Source organism: Geotrypetes seraphini, chromosome 5 (genome assembly GCF_902459505.1).
Source record: "Geotrypetes seraphini chromosome 5, aGeoSer1.1, whole genome shotgun sequence".
Lineage (NCBI taxonomy): Eukaryota > Metazoa > Chordata > Amphibia > Gymnophiona > Dermophiidae > Geotrypetes > Geotrypetes seraphini.
Genome location: NC_047088.1, coordinates 155,346,883 through 155,366,451, shown reverse-complemented (window position 1 = coordinate 155,366,451; position 19,569 = coordinate 155,346,883). Strand labels below are relative to the sequence as shown.

The 19,569-nt window shown below is 41.7% G+C and overlaps 1 protein-coding gene across 1 annotated transcript in view; it reads left to right on the top strand.

Annotated features, from left to right (window-relative positions):
- Positions 1-13,578: 13,578 nt before the first annotated feature.
- Positions 13,579-19,569, top strand: part of MAP3K13 (mitogen-activated protein kinase kinase kinase 13) — a 224,195-nt gene continuing 218,204 nt past the window's right edge. The window contains exon 1 of the mRNA XM_033946741.1: positions 13,579-14,002. The gene's annotated coding sequence lies outside the window, so the exon portion shown is untranslated. The remainder of the gene's footprint in view (positions 14,003-19,569) is intronic.

The following is a 19,569-nucleotide window of genomic DNA, read 5'->3' as shown; positions in this document are numbered from 1 at the left end:
CGAGTCATTATTAAGTCTCATTTTATAGGCCTTTTGGTACAGACCCTGAACCATTTTGGTAAGTGTTATTGGATAACCTCTGTATCCAGGTATAGCCTCAGGAACCAGACACAAGTAGCTAGATTCTATAAAGGACATCTAACTTTAGGAGTCCACAATGTGGACGTCCAAAGACTTAGGTGTCCAAATAAAATGGATAAGTTCAATTAATGACTTTAACAAGCCTTAATTGGAACTTAAGACGTCTAAACGCTGGACGCAATTCTACAAATAGACATCCACAATTTTGTGGACACCTATCAGGAAAAGCTGTGCCTACAAAATAGGCATGGGAGTGGCTTTGATTTGGATGTCCATTCAGAGAATTGCATGCTGCTCAGCGTCCGAACGCGTCTACCTAGCGCCTAAAATGTAGGCATTGCAAAACCAGGTCTACTTTGAGTGTGAGCTGGGCGCTAGGTAGATGCGAGTTAGGTGGACGTCACTTAGGCATCACTTGGCGTGCCATAGGTGTCCGTTTATAAGTGAACGGGGCTTTTATTTTGGAGATTTTAGAGGACTCCAGGTTGATATTAAGCTCAAAATATGTTTAATAATGCATTACTTAAGCAAAACACATGAAAAAAAATATATATATTGCATACTAAACTTCTATTTTTGGGCTGAAGAGAATTCCTATTTGATAATAATAGAAAAAGATGTTTAATAATGCATTACTGAAGTAAAGTACATGGAAAAAAAGATTAAGAACATAAAAGGACATACACTACTCACACAATACCTGCAGTAGTTCAGAGCAAGTGGACATGCCTGGTGCACAAACTTGACATCATTGTGACATCATCAACATGTACCTAGATGGCAGACTGTCACAAAAATGAAAAAACAAACTTGGGAGCCTTTACTTAGCTAAAAGCACCTATGGCTCTATGGTTAAATCTATCTTCCAAAGGTCATCCGTTCAAATCTACACAACCCCCCCCCCCCCTAATATATTAACAGCTTCATTTTGCTCTTATAAAAGAGTATGGATTGTGGACTTTACCATATACATTTTCCCTCTGCCCTTTCCAGTGTCCAGAAGGAGACTTTTATTTTTACCCTGAGATGGCTAGGATCTCCTAAGCCATCATATCACATGGCAGGAATCCCTGCCTAAAAGGATGCACCTATGGCTCAGTGGTTAAAGGCACTGTTTCCATGTTCCAAAGGTCATGGGTTCAAATCCAAAGTGTTCCCGCTAAGCTGTGCTGGCCTGCGCTCGCGCACAAAATATTACATCGCAGCGCAAAGTTTCTCTTCACAGCGCACACACGCGTCGGTAAGGTAAGGGGACGCATTGGGGGGATTGCACTTCCCCACAATTGCCATGCTTCGGTTCCTCTTCTTCCTTCCTTCCCCCCCCCCCCCCCCCGGGACCCTGCGGCACCATCAACTCTTACTCCCTCTAATGTCGGCCCTGCAGCTCCAGACTTCCTCGCACCTTCTCCCCTCCCCCTTTGGATCGCTATTATTTTAAATGTTATAGCCGCGGAGCTGTATCCATCAGTGGAGATGTCTAACCTCGGCCTGCCCCGGAACTCTTACTGCAACAGTGACTTCCTGTTCCTGCCTAGACGGGCGGCTGCTGCAGTAAGAGTTCCGGGGCAGGCCGAGGTTAGACATCTCCACTGATGGATACAGCTCCGCGGCTATAACATTTAAAATAATAGCGATCCAAAGGGGGAGGGGAGAAGGTGCGAGGAAGTCTGGAGCTGCAGGGCCGACATTAGAGGGAGTAAGAGTTGATGGTGCCGCAGGGTCCCGCGGGGGGGGGAGGAAGGAAGGAAGAAGAGGAACCGAAGCATGGCAATTGGGGGGAAGTGCAGAGCTGCAGGGAAGAGTGTTGCGGTACCCAGCTGGAGGGAGAAGGAAGATGAGGGAGGGAATTAAAGGAGATGCCAGGGCTTGGAGCGTAGGAGGAAGGTATGCCAGTCTAAGGGAAAAGGAAGGGGGAGATGTGAGAGCATGGAGGGGGAGCGAAAGATGGAAGAAAAGGAAAGGAGAGAGATGCCAGAGAATCAGGGAAGGGGAGATACCAGACTATGAGGAGAGGTGTGGGAGAGGGAAGGCGAGGAGAGAGATGCCAGACCAATGGGGTGAAAGGAGAGATGGAAGGGGGAGGCATACAGTTTCTGGAAGGGGCATAGAAGGAGAGAAGATGCCATATAGGGGAAGAGAGACGGCAGACAGTGGATGGAAGGAAGAGAGTTACAAGAAGATGAGGAAAGGAGAAACCACAGAAGACAAAGGTAGAAAAAAATTTCTATTTATTTATTGCTTTAGGAGACATGTGTCACTGTTTCTGTGAAGCATTGTATGCAGAGTCCAGCTTCTTGCTGGTTCAATTTAACCTTTGTCTATGTATTTTTATTTTATCCCCCCTTTTACAAAACTGTGAAGCGTTTTTAGCACCAGCCTTGGTGGTAGCAGCTCTGATGCTCAGAATTTTATGAGCATCAGAGCTGTTACCTCCGTAGCTAAAATCCACACTACAGTTTTGTAAAAGAGGGAGGGGTTAGTTTGTGATTACATATTCCTTACTAGGCGAAGGTGTTTTCTGTGTTCTGTGTGTTCGAAAGACATGGTTTTCTGTTAGGATTGACGGTGTAGGATTGATCTGTGCTGGTCTGGCTTGTTTAGTTTTACAATGGGTGTATTGATGTACTGCTCACTGCAATATGTAAGATGCTGCCTTTTCCTAGGTACTCATGTGTGACGTGTGGTTTGTTACTAAAAATCATGTTTTTCTTACAGATGGGGGGGGGGTGCCAAAAAATGATGGGCCCCGGATGTTACATATGCTAGGTACGCCACTGTATGTAAAGATACCAGAAAGCTGGCGTAGCAAAAACTTCTAAGTTTTGAGTATTTAACCCTCCCACAATCTCACGGGCACTCGTTTCAAGTTTATTGAGATTTTGATTTAAACGCAATATCAAATATTTTCAATGCGTATAACAAAAATAAATTTGGGGAAATAAATAAAACCATTTGAACCAGTGTTCCCGCTAAGCTGCGCTGGCGTGCGCTGGCGCACAAAATATTACATCGCAGCGCACACGTTTCTCGTCACAGCGCACGATCGGAAGAGGCGTACGGCAGATGGCAGGGCGGCGAGAGGAGAATCGGGCGAGTTGGCTCATAACTTGCTGGCGCCCGATATTTTTGGCTCACGGTGAAAAAAGTTTGCTCACAACACCCGCCCGCTTAGAGGGAACACTGCTTTAGCACATATTCCTTTTTTTTGTGATAATCTGCCATCTAGGTGCATATTGATGATGTCACAATGATGTCAAGATTGTGCATCAGACACATCCATTTGCTATTATTAGCAAAGAGGAGTCCTTTTTATCCCCCCTCCCCCAAAGAAGGTTTAGTATGCAATATATTTTTCATGTGCTTTGATTGAGGAACACAGAAGCCAAAAGGTTTGAGAGTTTTTCAAAAACAGCAGAGGAACTGGACAAGTTTGAAGGTACATGTTTGATATGTAGCCTAGAGAAATGACTGCTTGTGAATCAAAAAGATATAAGCTTGGCTTTTGAATTGACATGTGGTTTAATGCCTGAGGTGGGGGAGAGGTGCGAGGGGGGAGGGGGGAAGGATCAGATAATTGGCACCTTTAGAAAGCAAGCAGGTAAGGAATGGTTCAGTGTAAGTGCTCACTGAAAACTTGTGCAGTGGTTAAAGCTACAGCTTCAGCACCCTGAGGTTGTGTGTTCAAATCCATCACTGCTCCTTGTGACCCTGGGCAAGTCACTTAATTGCCTCAGGTACACTAGATAAGAGTTTGAGCCAACCAGGACAGAAAGGTAAATATGTAAAGTAGCTGAATGTAAAGATCATGTAGGATATAAATAATTAAAATTTAATAACTAAAATAGTGGTACTTATTGGAGACGAAGAGCCTGCACCTAGATGACATGTCACAAAAATAATACAAATTAGAATTGGCTAACACTCTTATTTTCCTGGGGGGAATGTTTGGAAAAAAATATATATACTTTAAATAATGGACATCAGTATGAGCCCTTCGAATTGAAAACGAGGGATTATGGGCTCAGGCAGAAACTCATAGGGACCAGCACCAGACATAAGTCTAAATAAGAACTGCCTCATACATCATATAGTCCTGTTTTATGTAATCCAAATAATGTAGATATATTTTTATGTTGAATCAATTTTTATTATCAAATAACAGAGGACAAACCAACAGACCAGAACCACAGTAACAAAAGAGAACAATCAGGTACATAATATCAGATCCAACAATCCCACCCACACCACCCCCACCCCAAACCCCCTAGTCTGAAGTACGAAAGTACCATAGTGCAGTAGGCTTGGACTCAGAAAACCCACTGCCAAAGATAAAGAGTGAACTCCAACACTGAAGAAGAGAGAAGAAAGAAAGAAGAAAGAAAAAAAAAGGAAGGGGAATAGGGAAGTATACCTGGTGCCCCCCTCATGGAGGAAAACAAGCCCGGGTCTCAGAGAGAGTTACAATGAATTCAGAATGTTACTTCGAGCCCGTGGTGATAATGAAAAAAGGTAAGAATCCCAGATCCGAAGAAATTGCCGCTTTCTTCGCAAGCTAAAAGACGCATCTTTCCTCTCCAGCAGCAGCAGAGCATGCAAACGATTCCTCCAAGCCCAAAAGGAGGGCAAAGTATCTCCAATCCAAACAGATAGAATCACCTTCTTCCCCAAGACACCCACCCGTCTCATAAACTGCCGCTGACCCGAATCAGATAAACCGAAGGCCTCATACTTATCCAGCAAAAGACCAGCTGCCGAAAATGGAAGCGTAGTACCTAAAACACGCTCCACATAAGATAAAACCTGCCTCCAAAAACGTTTGAGTTTCACACAGGACCAAAAGGCATGGATAAACGAATGGGGTTGCTGGAGACATTCAGGGCACAAAGGAGAATCCGCATAACCCGAATAATATAACTGACTTTTTGTAAAATAGCCCCGATGAAGTACCCGAAATTGACACTCCCGGAGATCTGCATTAACAGACACTCCCGGGATTCTTGCAATCAAGGAAGGGAGATCCAAAGCGTCCCGAGCTATCCCTAGATCTTGACACCAACGAGCATGTAATATGGTACGATCAGTCGGTCCCAACAAACGCTGGAGATCCTTATAAAGACCAGAAACCGTAAACCCAGCCTCCAAATATGGATCCAGAAGTGCCGCAAATCTGTCCTCAATAGGAAATGCCAAAGCGGCTCGGGGGAGAGATCAAATATAATGATGAAGTTGCCGAAACGCAAGAAAGTCACCCACAGAAAAAAACACCAGACCGGACCAGAGCATCCCAGGACATTAAAGAACCATCAGCCTGGAGAACATGGGCAAGCAACGTAAAATCCCGGGACGCCAGTTTGCGAAAGCTAGCATTCTCCAAGCCGGGGCTGAATTGCAAATTCCCCTGAATAGGTAAGTATCTAGTAATCGAGGGAGTACCATTCCAGGAGTCCACCACGTAAGACCAGATGATGCGTAGAGAGTGTAACAACAAACTTCCCCGAAGTGGCCCTGGTAAGGCAGAACGAGGCGCCTGTACCAAGGACAGAATATGATGTAGATATATTTTTAAATCATTTGCAATCATTCACACCAGGGGAAGAAGATAAATGAAAAAATAAAAAATAAATGTGATAAGAATAAATGAATAAGCTCCCAAAATGTCACAATATTAAAGTCCTTGAAGTCCTTAAAGTTCTTGTACAATCCTCCATCCTCAGCACTCTCAACTACTGCAACATCATTTTCCTTAACGCCACAAAGAAAACTACCAGGAGACTAAAAATAATCCAAAATGCCGCAGTGCGCCTCATCTTTGGCCTAAAGAAATGGGAACATGTCACCCCTTTCGACCACCAACTACACCGGCTGCCATTTGAATCTAGAGTTCTTTTTAAATTCGCATGCTTCTGCTACAAATCGGTTAACGGTTCTTCTCCAAGTTACATAAATACCCACTTTAACCTTTATTGCAACAACAGGACATCACGCAGAATTCAACTGTTCGCCTTCCCTTCACTAAAACACTGTCTTCTCAAAAGATTCCTCGATAGAACTTTCGCCTTCCAAGCAGCCAAGTCGAACCCATGGCTAGCCCAGATGATACTCGAGGCCCCCACTTACCTTGCCTTCAGAAAACTACTAAAAACTTACCTATTCAGCAAACACGACCCTTAATAATTCCTTCACCCCACATAACACCTGCCCCTCCCCTGCCCCCTTCCTCCTTCACCAGACCCTCCCTTCTTCCCACTCTCTACTTCCCTTGTCTAGTTCGATCAAAGCTGCAATGTCTGTTAAAATGTTGTAAATCTTCCCTTCATTGCAGACGGTTGTATATCACTGTAATTTCATTGATGACTGTTGTAAATTGTTGTAATTTACTGTAAATTTGCCTGTAATTTGTTGTAAATCTGCTAGTCAATGCAGGTCATTTGCTAATTGATGTAAACCGCCTAGAACTCGCTGGGTATGGCGGTATATAAGAATAAAGTTATTATTATTATTATTATTAAAGTGCAAGTGCAAATGCTGACAAAAAATTCATGCTGAAATTGTGCAATAAACCGTGTCACACTTCCATATATCTCATTGAGATATGGAAAAATAATAGGCATGTACACAGGTATCAAGAGGACTTTGCCATTTACGTTTGCATTTTGTTGTTTCCAGGGTCCAGAGGGAAACTTATTAGCCTGAGAAATCAGACCATGGGGAGTAGGGAAGGAATTCAGGCTGCAAGGGAGAGAGGTGGGAAGTGGGGTGGGGGAACATGGATGCTTGCCTCATAATGCCTAAGCATAAAATTGCCATTCTTAAAAAAAAAAAAAAAAAAAAAAAAAAGAATATGTGCTGGGGTATCTAACCATACTTGATACTTGAACCTATGACCTTTGGAAGATAGAAGCAATGCCATTAACCATAGAGCCACAGGCAATTCCTTTTAGATTCAGATAACTGGCACCTCTAGAGAGCAAGCAGGTGAGGAATGATTCAGTGTATGAGCTCACTGATAACTGCTGCAGGTGATTAAAACTACAGCCTCAGCCCAGGTGTGTTTGGTGGGGAAACGCCCAAACGATGTCCAAACAGTTTAAATTTTTTTAAGGTGGGACACTCCTAATGGATGCCTAAGTGGCGTCTGACATTAGATGCCACTTAGGTGCCATTATTAGAAAAAGGGCTCAGGTGTAGCTGACTTTTGTTTTTAGGACTCCTAAAATGTGTTTGTGCTTCTGGTGATTCTTGGTGATATTGTGAGACTTTGCTGTGTGCTGTTACCTACTCATATCCTTGTCCTACTATCCTAGCTGTTTCTGCTTTGTCCCCTTTTTTTTCCTACCTTCTCCCTTTTGGACCCCCAACTTTGTGTATTAGTTCTGTGTTTGTAGCTGTGTGTGTGGTGCTGTGTGTAAGTGGCTATATTTGCATCTAGGTGTTTGTCTGTTGGTGTCTTTTGGTGATGGTGTGAGGGATGGCTAAGTTCTTTGCTTTGATGTTGAATGTGGAGGGTCATAGGTTGTTGAAGAGAGAAAGGGGCCATGGCCAAGCCCAAGGGCATGGCCAGGTCAGATGCAAAGGCCAAGGCCAATCCAGATGACAGGCCCCCAGGGTATATAGGCCCAAGGTGAACTTCCTGGATATGACAGATGAGCAGTGTATAGGTCTCTTTTGTTTTAATTGGAGGACCATAGCTCATCTGTGTGAGCAACTGCAGGAGGACCTGGAATACCCCATTCTCAGGGGACGGCCCTTCCAGTTTATGTACAAGTAACTACTGCCCTTGCTTTTTTGGCCACTGGAACATTCCAAAGGCCTCTGGGAGCTGGGGCTGGCATTAGTCGCTTTCTGGATGTCTGTCTGGATATATTTCTATGTATATTCATTTCCCCATGAATGAGGCAAGACCAGCAATGTAGAGTGAACGGCTTTTATGAACTGGCACATTTCCCCTTTGTCCTCGGAGCTATTGACTGGACCCACATAGCACTCAGACCACCTGCACAGATGGAGAAACCATTTTGTAACCGGCGTGCCTATCATTCAATGAACATGCAGGTGGAAATCAGTGATGTGTGTGCAAGTTTCCCAGGGTCATGCCATGATGCATATATATTGACAGACTCGGGCATCTGTGCCTAGTTTCAGAGGGGAGATATTCAAGGTGGATGGCTGTTTGGTGAGATCATTAACCACATTTCTCTTCTTTTACCACAGGGTCGACAGCAGCATTGGAGGATGAGGCAGGACACACCTGTGGAACAGGAATACGTACAACAAATGTGAGTTCCTTTTCTAACATTTTTTCCTCTTCATTTGTCCTGAATGCAGGTGACCGTGCTTATCAGTATAACCGGTTAAACTTATATTGTGGACCTGAGAGCGGAAGATTCCTGAAGAGGATCGCTGCGCTGGATTTTGTGGTTTTGTGATAAGACGCCACTGAAATTTTTGTGGAAAGTCCGATGAAGCATGGCTTAAGATCAGAGCAAGCTAAGTAACTGTTTTGATATTTTTACCACTGCTGTGTTGCTTTATGAAGTATTTGCTTGCAGAGTGCTGTGTTTAACCCTGTTGGATTAAAGATTTTTGAAATGACAACAATTTTATAAGCACAAGTGTGTGTGATTAAAATCAGTAGGAGTTTGGGAGTGTTTTTGTGGCCTATGAAGCCCAACTGAGGTCTTTTTTTCTCCCACATAGTGGCTTGTTAGTTAATTTTCTTGATATAACTACACTATGTTTTGCAATGGACTTTTGGCTTTTTTGTTTTGAGTAAAATCCTTGTAAAGACGTAATTGAAAACTTACTCATTCTCCTAATTATATTGCGATGACTGTTTAAATATTTCATCAGGGAGTGCTAGGAAGGTAAAATTCCTAGATGTCATAAATGACTGCTTCTTGGAGCAACTGGTCCAAGAACTGACAAGAGGGGAAGATTTGGTCCTTAGTGGAATGCAGGATATAGTTGGGGAGGTAACTGTGTTGGGTCTGCTGGGAAACAGTGATCATAACATGATCAAATTTGAGCTGATAACTGAAGTGACGTCACTATAGAAATCTACTATAGTGGCATTTAATTTTTGCAAGGGTGACTACAATAAAGTGAGGAAAATGGTTAAAAAGAAGCTAAAAAGGTATGTTGCAAAAGTCAGAAGTTTAAACCAGGCGTAGATGTTGTTTAAAAATTCCACCGTGAAAGCCCAGACTAGATGTATTCCACATAATAAATAAGGTGGAAAGACAAGAAAACAAGAGCCAGCGTGGTTAAAAGGTGAAGTGAAGGATACTATTATATCCACGAAAACATCAGATTTTACATCAGATTTTTACTGATGTATGTGATTTTTTTTAAGATGTTCAATCCTGAATTGTGTATGTGATACTGTGTGCCGCCTTGGACAAAGACGGATTATAAATGTTTTAAATAAATAAATTTTATATTTTGCACATTCTGTTTTATCGTGTTGGTTATATTTTATTCCATATATCTTTGTTTTCCTGGTCACTTTCCCAGCTTATCTTAGATTTGACTTACCTTTTTTTTAACATGAAGTTTTTATTAAATTGTTCAACAAACAGAGAGAATAAAAACTACAGAATGCAAAATTTCCAGTATGTCCACAGAACACAATAAAGATAACTGATACATCCCATCTCCTCCTCTTCCCTGCAGGTTGTCTGGAAGAAAGGTTCTGGAGCAGAACACCTCTGTTGCTCCAAAGCAGGCTGTTCTCACAGAAATTAAGCCATACTGCCATGCTACTGGGTGTTTCTTGCCATTCTTTTTTTCTGGGCCAGGACAGCTCCCAGGTCTACATATAAGACATTAGGAAGTACAAAAAATGGCAAATTAAAGTCAGGTATTATCAAAACTGGGTCTGAACATAGGGCATCTTTCAATGTCTGGAAAATATTTTCCAACTTGAGAGGCCAGGTACTATTTCTGATACCAGCTGTGTTATTGGCAAAATTCAGTATGAAGCATCAGTAGTAGATGACTAAACCCAAGAAACTTTTCACTTACATCTTTGAGTAACAGGCACTCAGGATGAACTTGTCCATTCCTTTTAGAATAACCCTGATACTAGACTTCTTGTCCTCCTTTGAAGTATCTGATCAGATTTGCCATCAAGCTAACTTTCCACAGGCTTGTAGGACTGCTTGTGCTTGAATCAAGTGGGTCTCCAAAACAGTACTGAGGTCATAATGTTGTTAAGGTACACTACAGCATAATGCCCACGAGGCCTCAGAAAGAAGTCTACTAGGCATTAAAACATAGCATGTGTTCCATGAAGTCCAAATGGTATAGGGTTACCATATGGCTCCAGAAAAAGGAGGACAGACTAAGACATAAAGGGTTTTTTTTCCATTGAAAACAATGGAAGTAAAATCTGGATGTCTCAGTCTGTCCTTCTTACTTCCATTGCTTTCAATGAAAGTAAAACCCAGATGTCTCAATCCATCCCCCTTTTTCTGGAGTCATATGGTAACCCTAAAATGGTAGTATGATGAACTGGAACAGCAATTGAGAATGCTGTCTTCTCCTTAGCAGTTGGAATGAGGGGCCAATATTCTTTGATCAAGTCCAATATGGAAATAAACTGGGTCCTTCCCAGTCTCTCAATCAGTTCATCAAACCCAAGACATTGGATATGCTTCAAGCTTGGAATCTTCATTAACTTTCTGGAAGTTAATATGGAAGTGGCATAGATATTGCCATGAGGTGGCAGTACCACCCTAAAAAAATGGGCTTACCACACCTTTGCCATCCTAGCCAGAATCAGATCATACATGTAAAGCTGATCTACTCTGTGATTCTGATAGTAGCAGCAGGTCTCATAGCAGCTTTCTCTTCCTTCACAGAGTGGCCAGGATGTGTGATTCCAACCTGCTCAATTTGAATTGTGGGTCTCTCTGTCTATAGAGACCTATTTCATTTGTGTGGCTAAAAAAGATGATGTTTGAACTATGCAGGACTCTAGACTCTTATCATCCATGTTTAAGCATCTGATTCACTTCTGCAGCCATGGCTTCTAATCAAACTTCTAGGAACTGGTATGGTCACTATTGGGTTACCTCTCCCTAATGATATGACAAGTGAAATGAGATCTTCCTTGAATGATGAAGAACACTTCTGCAATATGTGCAGCCAAGAGTTGGTCACCAACCATGAGCAGTAGTTTAGGTTTCATCAGAATTTGTGGCTCAAATTCATCTTTCTGGACTACAGCTGAGGCTGCAGAGATCCACTTTTTCCAGCAGATTCATGTGGAAGATCTAAGCTTTCTTCCATTTGTTAGGTTGGGCTACCTTATAGTTTATTCAATTACTTCATAAGGACTCTGCTTGCTCTGTGATGAGGATGGAAGCATGCTGAACATTGACCATTGAGCATGTGCATACATTTTGAAATAGCTGATGCTTGAAACATCTCAACAGCAGGTCTACATATAGACATTTGTACATCACCCACACATCACTTCTGTGGTGCTGAATATTAGACAAGGACACATTCATTTTGGCCATGCCCCTGGAATGCCTCCAATATGTCTGGCGCTCAGCAGTAATATTCAAAGAACTGCTCGTATGACAATCAGCCTAGTGGGGGTATCTGGCATTTAAAGGTTCAAAATCCTTTTTCAAGGTGTTTAAATGCTACATAACTGTTTGAATATCAACCTTGTGTTTTATAAAGTACACGCACAAGTGCCGATTCCACTCTTTCTGTCTATTCTCTGTCCCTAGGAATGCCTGACTGATGAAAATCTTTTTGAAAGTTAATATCAGACAGATTATTACTTATTAAGTTTGGTGAATGTGCTTTAACGAAAGAAGGAGTGAAAAGTGGATTTGCATTAGAGTCATATTTCAAGCCGAACCTTGGACATGTGATTCGGAAGACACTAACAGGAGCATTCTTAATAACAACTTTGGATACTCAAGGAGAATTTTTAGACTTGGGGGGAGGGCTTTCATTGCTGCATTGTGTGTGTTCACTATATTGTGCTATGATGATATAAGATATTTACGGTATTAATAATGAATGGTTGATTTATATCAGTGTTTTGACAAATGACAAAAATTTGTATAAGTGAAGATTTTAGCTTCTTTTTTTGTTGAGGTATTGAATTAACTGAAGCTACAAAAAGTTTGTATGATTGTATTGTGGATTGATTAATTAGGAATGCCTACACGTATATTGTTGTTAGGTGCCATTGACTTGTGTTCGAGTCCTAGCGACTTGATAAACATCATCAAGTTTTCGTGTAGAATACAGAAGTAGATTGCTGGGCCTTTCTTCTGTGCAGTATAAATTCGATATTGTAACCGTTGTCGCATCAAACATGATCCTCTGCCCCCACCACTGCATATCCCTTGCTGCCCAGACAGGTGGTACATCATTAGTCTGACATCTCTGCTGAAACCTGTCCGCCTTGGGAGGCCCTACTGACATTGAAACTACTGATGGCATAGAACATAAGAACATAAGAAGTTGCCTCCGCTGGGTCAGACCAGAGGTCCATCCTGCCCAGCAGTCCGCACTTGCGGCGGCCCATCAGGTCCATGACCTGTCAGGTGTTCCTTGACTTGGCCCTATAATACCCTTGTTTCTATCTATACTCTTTCTATACCCTATCTCTACCTTTATCTGTACCCTCAATCCCCCTATCCTTCAGGAATTTATCCAATCCGTCTTTGAATCCCCATAGTGTATGTCAAATGAGTGCAAGCTCTAGTGGCATGGGAAGCCCATGTACCATGACTGGGGGTATATTACTATATATAAAAGTAGGTGCTATGTTAAACTTATCTACTTTTATGTGTGTTTATTTTGGGCAGCTTTGTCAATGCCTACTTGAATCTGTAAAATGTTTTTCTATATGCTCACTTATTTATAAAATGACCCCCAGAGAGCAAAACTTTTTTCACACAGTGTGTCACTGCTTGTGCTCATCTGAACTAAAAGCAGATAGGCTGAGAAGAAAATGTTGCTCAGGTTCAGCCATTGCAATACAAATTTGTGCCTTGTCTGTTCTTGTCAAGATTGTACGTAAACTGCAATGGTGCAACTTAAGTTGGAAAAAACACTACAGCAACCATTTTAATTCCTACAGACTGATCACAACATGCTCTGTTTGCTTTTCAATAATTGTAGACTTTTCTTCTAAACAGGGAATAATAGTCTGACACTCCGCATGCAGTAATCATCAAAGACATAACAAAAAAAGTTAATGCCTACGAAAACAATGTGGATGTGTTGTCATAACTTTAGTGCTGGTTGCTGTGAAGCTTCAGACCTGCTGCAGCAGAGACCGTGGCAGGGCGTACCCTTTTCCGTCATTTTTATTTTAACAAATGGGTGTTTGTGGCTGGCAGTACAAAGATCACCAGCCTGTTTCTGCCTTCAGGTCCTGTGACACGGAACTCATTTACCGGGCTGGTGTCCTGAGCTTTACTTCTCTTTCCAATCCCTACTGATAGTTAAATAATACCAGGGTGTCTTGGAAACTTGACAGCTTGTGAGAGGACTGTAAGCAGTAAACACTGCTAAGACTTGACAATCTCTTTCTCTCTGTATGTTTGTGTGTGTTTAGGCAGTAAACACTGGTAAGGAGTGATATTACCTTCCTGTGTATGTGCTGCTATTAATTCAGAAATGGTGCCGCAGTAGCAGCTCCAGTCGCACTGAATAAGTAATAGTTTGTAATTCTGTCTCGGCGGTTTTACATTACACTAATCTACTAATCTGTCCTGAAGGCCACTAGCCATACAGGTGGCTACTTAGCCCATGCAGTGTATTGGAGTGGAAGAAGTTTGCCTGCTTCCTGGTGACGTGTTTCTAGGAGTAAATCAGCTTGGATTTTTGGTGGCCTTTTAAAAATGACTCTGTTGCTGGGTATTTTCAGAACTTCCAACAGTAGGTAAGACCATGGTTTGTCTTCATAATTGTTGAAATTTTGCCTTGTATTCTGCAAAACAAGATCAGTTCCCGTCTGCTCCACACACTCCTCTGAGAAGAGTTACAAGAATTTTTTTACAAGGAAAGTGTCAAACAAAACCTCAGAATTCTTAGTTATTAGTAAATGGGTCAAAAGTCCAAAAACTAGCTTCTGTGTAGATTTTTGTTTCAGCTTCAGACAGCAGAAACTGACTTTAATTCAGTAGTTATATAAGGAAATTATTTGACATTTTTCCTGATCTATTGATTCAATAAAAATAACTTTCTGGTGATATTCAGCCTGCAATGGTCAGCATTTTTTAAAATGCAGAATTAGTTCTGACACTGAATATCTGGGGCTAATTAACATTATCCTGGTCGCCAGAGCTTATGCTGGTCCCAGCTTATATTTGGCCTCCAGAAATTCAAGGTAGCCGGGGGGGGGGAAGGGGGGTGGGAGGGGGGCGGCGAGCCTGCTTTGTTTGCTCTATCTTCAAGAGGTGGGTGGGAGGAGAGATTGGGCTACAACATTGTTTATCATTCCACGGGCATAGGAGGAGGGTTCAGGGTTGGGGGCAGCCAGAGCCACCACCCAGAAGATGACTGGGCATTTTAAATTGCTTCTCCAGGGCTAAGAAGCAATTTTCAGCAGCACTTAACCAGCCAGTGCCACTGAATATTGCATCTTAACAGCCAACCCCTAACTTGAAGCAGGCCAGGGCAGAATTTGGTGATATTCAGTCCACTAACAGGCTAGGAACCCAAATAAAGTTAGGACACAAAAAAGGCTGTCCTAACTTTTATACAGGGAAGATAGCCTGTCCCAGTTTCTCTCATCCCCAAAGAAACCTTTCTAGGGGTAGTAAGGATTTCTTCTGAACCCTTCCACTTTAATTCTAGGTTGTCTTTAGAACATTCCAACAGAAGAGGGCAGTATATACTCTTTAACTCCTAAACCCCCTATCCCAATATGCATTGGACACTGTGTGTAGTTTTACTAGAAACTGTGGGCTTGATATTGAAAGCAAGATATGGGTTCACCGGTAGGTAGCGAATGCATGGCCTGCTTATTTGTGATTGTTTTTTTAATTTGATAAAATGGAAAATTTAAATAGCTAAATATACAGATTTTATCTGCACAAGGGGCCAGGTTTAGAGACAAGTGAAGGCTAAACCTGCACTTATCCATATAGCATTGATATTCAGCCACTAAAAGAATGCATTAAAGACAGATTTGTTTGCCCAACAGCAACCCTAAATAGTACTCTACATAGCATGGTCACCACTTGTCTTAACACATACAATATATACAGCACCACTGTTTATACAGATAATAGTGCTGAATATATTGTATTGTTAATCTTCAGCATCAGCTCTTAACTTAGCATCGTGACTGCATGGGCTAAATATTGACCCATGTAAGCTCTGTGCTTAGGTGTAGTTCCCCTGCTCACTGTGGGGGTCAAAGAGTAAGAAATAGTATTTGCAGTGGGGAAGGGGGGAACAATTCAGCATTAGCATCCTTGTCTTGGGGCACCGGCATCTCTTCTCCTTTCTGCCCCCCCCCCCTTGCGTACCTCTTTAAAAGTTTGCCAGAACAAGCAGCATCTTCTTTTTTTTTTTTTTTTTAAGTTCAGTAAGTTTTATTGAAGTTTTATATATAACAAAAACAAGAAGAAATGTATAGAATGCAAGTAATACATAAATGTTCATGTAGAAGAGATGCAGTTGAATAGATAAATGCGAAGTTCCATGAACAGAATATACAAAATATCATATTAATCTAAAGGGTTGGGGTATGAAAGCAAAAAAAGGAGAAATAAACATATCTTGATACATCATAGAAGAAAGAAGAGGTAACATCTGTATACTGTGCAGTAATGGGAAACATTATGTTATGTTGCAGCGCTATCACAGAATAAAGAAACTAGATGGTTAATACATATCAATAGTCTAGACAGAGTGATGTCAAAAGGAAACGAGTATCCTAAAATAGTTTGCTAGTTTCTGAGGACAGGCCAACATGTTGAATTAGCGGTCCCCAAAACCTATCAAAATTATGTAACCTGCCAGACCTTTCAGCTGCAATTCTTTCATATTTAACTGTCAAACATACAGTGTTCCACCAGCTATCATAGCTTACATTATCTAGATTTTTCCAATTGGTGAGTATGGTTTTGATAGCAATGAGGAGAAGTATATGGATTAGACAATCAGATTCTCTAGAAAAAAGGTCAGGACGATCAATGCTACCCATAATAATAGATTGATAGGTATGCGGTAAGGATACCTGAAGCAGGCTATTAATATCAGCAAATACTCTAGCCCAGAAGGTATGAAGCAACGGACAATCAAATAACATATGCCTAAGCGTGCCCTGTGAAGAATCACAGGACCAACATTTATCTGATGTATCATGCTGGAAACGAGCCAATCTACTAGGGGTCCAGTAAGCCCTGTGCATTAAGAATAAGGAAGTTTGGAGAAAGGCCGCAGCTTTGCATATGTTACGTGTACGAGCCCACAGATGTTCCCAGTTGTTGTCACTCAGAGTAATTTGTAGTTCGTGAGCCCACTTATGTTCTGTTTCGTGTGGACGTTGCATTTTGTGAAGACGAATGAACTGGAACCATTTAGAGGCTTCTTTTTTACAACTCGCCATTGTTTGACAGAGTAGTATTAAATCGGGAGCATCCTTGGTCATAGGCTTGATTTTGAGCTGAGTGAGCAAAGCATGCCTCAATTGCAACCAGCGATAATGCTGAGTTTTTGGCAGGGCTGTATTAGTACATAACTGATCGAAGGATAGCCATTTATTGCCATTGTATAACTGGTTAACGCGATGCACCCCAGCTGTTTGCCATATCTTCCAATCGATAATGGTGTTTTGAATGCAAAAGGTCTTATTACGCCAGATAGGAGCATACAGCGTGTCCGACCAGTGCGTGTTTAACGTGAATTCCATTTGTTTAAAGACCTGAATCATGGATAGCAATAAATGATCACGATTGACAATAGACACTTGTGGTGTCATAAAGGGGAGCTGCTGTAAGCTATATGGATGATATCTTGCCTTTTCAAAAGTAAGCCAGGAAATATTTCGATCAAAAATAGTATCGGAAAGGATCCAGCGGACTCCTTGACGCGACAAAAAGGCGAAATGGTAGTCCAGCAAATCAGGGAATTTTACTCCACCATATTCTTTAGATTGTTTCAATTTATGTAAAGCAATCCTGGGCGTGTGATTATTCCATAAGTATTTGACTAAGACAGACTCCAACCGTTTGTAAACGGCAAGATGTAGAAGGGCAGGGAGCATACTCAATGTATATAGTATTTTGGGCGTTAATACCATCTTGATGGATTCTAACCTCCCCCACCACGAGAGATTCAGGGGATGCCATTTATTGATTTGAGCTTTGATGATCTGTAAAAGGTGAGAGGAGCAGTTCTCTAGGGTGGAATCCAGTGTGTTACCAAAAGGAATGCCCAAGTATTTCAGCGAGATGTCAGCCCAACGAAACCCATGTTGTTTAATCAAGCATTGCTGAACTAGAGGATTCAAAGGCATGATCTCCGTTTTGCTGTTATTAAGCTTATATCCTGAAACTGCTGCGTAATCATCTATGAGTGAGAGAAGGGCAGGAATGGATTCAGGAGTGATGTATAGAAGGACATCATCTGCATAGGCAGAAAACTTCACCTCACAATCCCCGCAACGAGCTCCTTGAATATTGTCATTGACACGAATGGAGTGCAGGAAGGGTTCCAGTGCTAAATTGAATAATAGAGGTGATAAGGGGCAACCTTGTCTAGTGCCTCTAGTGGGTTTGAATGAAGCTGATAAGTGGCCATTGATCCGCACGTTGGTCGTGGGAGCCGAGTAAAGCACTTTGATCATACGAATGGCCGAGTCATCAAATCCATACCATTTTAGAGCCATAAAAAGATAGTCCCATTCGACTCTATCAAACGCCTTTTCTGCATCCAAGGCAAGGGCGAGTAATGGAGTGTTGGAAAGGTTGGCATGATGGATTACATTTGCAAACATTCGTGAGTTGTCACTCGAAAGCCTATTCAACATGAAGCCATTTTGATCAGGCCCAATTAATTTAGGAAGAAGGCTCTGCAGACGAGTTGCCAGAATTTTCGCGTAGATTTTTGCATCTACATTGATCAGAGCCAATGGACGATAGTTGGAGACCTGTAGGTGATCTTTGCCAGGCTTAGGTAACACGATTATACTTGCTTCAGTGAACGTGCCTCTTATATCTCCAGATTGTATGAAGTATTCAAACAGGTTAATTAAGTGGGGCGATAACTCCTCTTGAAAAGTCAAGTAGAATTCTGAAGTGAAGCCATCTGGACCTGGAGCTTTCCTTTTTGCCATATGATGTAATACATTGCTAATATCCGCTTCGGTGATGGTTGATGATAAGAGGATGTTGTCTTCTGGCGATAGAGCAGGATGCGGAGTATCAGTTAGTATCTTGGAGGGATCAGGCTGGGAGATTTCCGAGGTGTACAATTTTTCGTAGAATTGACTAAATGTCTGTGAAATCAATTTGGGATCAGCTGTATGTTTACCATCAAGCATATTGATATCAGAGATATTCAATCTTTCCTCCTGAATCTTTAAGTATCGAGTTAAGGTGCTGCCAGCTTTGTTAGATTCACAGTGATAGATTGCTTTTTGCATAAAAATGGCATTACCTGCTTTTTTACTGAGTAATAAGTTGTAGCTTAATCTCTCATGGTGCAGAAGCTTCAGGGTATTCATGTCAGCTGGATTTGCTTGATGACGTCTTTCCAGATCCTTAATATTTTTTTCATGATCCTTAAGTTGTTTAGTTAACATCTTAGATTGGCGAGCCTGATATGAAATGATAGATCCCCTGAGAGTAGCTTTAAGTGCATCCCACAACAGAGGCCAAGCAACATCTTCGGGAGAGTTAAATTCGAAGAACTCAGTTATCGCCAGTTTGATGAGCTTCACAAACTCGTCATCTTGGAGTAAGGAATTATTGAACCGCCAGACCATTCCCTTTTTTGACAATGTGGAGCTTTCAAAGGTGAGTTCAATGGCAGCATGGTCCGAAACCGATATCTCATTGATGGCAGAGTGAGAGACACTATTCAGGAGGTTATTGCTGATCAAGAAATAGTCGATCCGTGAGTAGGAGTTGTGAGGTGCCGAATAAAAGGTAAATTGTTTGTCTTCCCCATTCATGAGTCTCCAAACATCAACAAGTTTCAATTGTGAGATCAGATTATGCAAGCAATGCCAAGACTTAGAGGGTTTATGTCTGACCGCTGATTTTCGATCCACTAACGGATCCAATGTTAAATTAAAGTCACCTGTTAATATGTGTGATTGTGTATTGTCTTCTAGGATAGATACCAGAAGTTTGTCAAAAAATTCAGGTTTATCCTGATTGGGGGCATATATGTTTATCAACGACAATTCTTTCTGATGAATGAGAAGTTTAGCAATTATCCAACGCCCTTCAGTATCAGAGGAGTGTGACAGTAATTTGATGTGATCACATT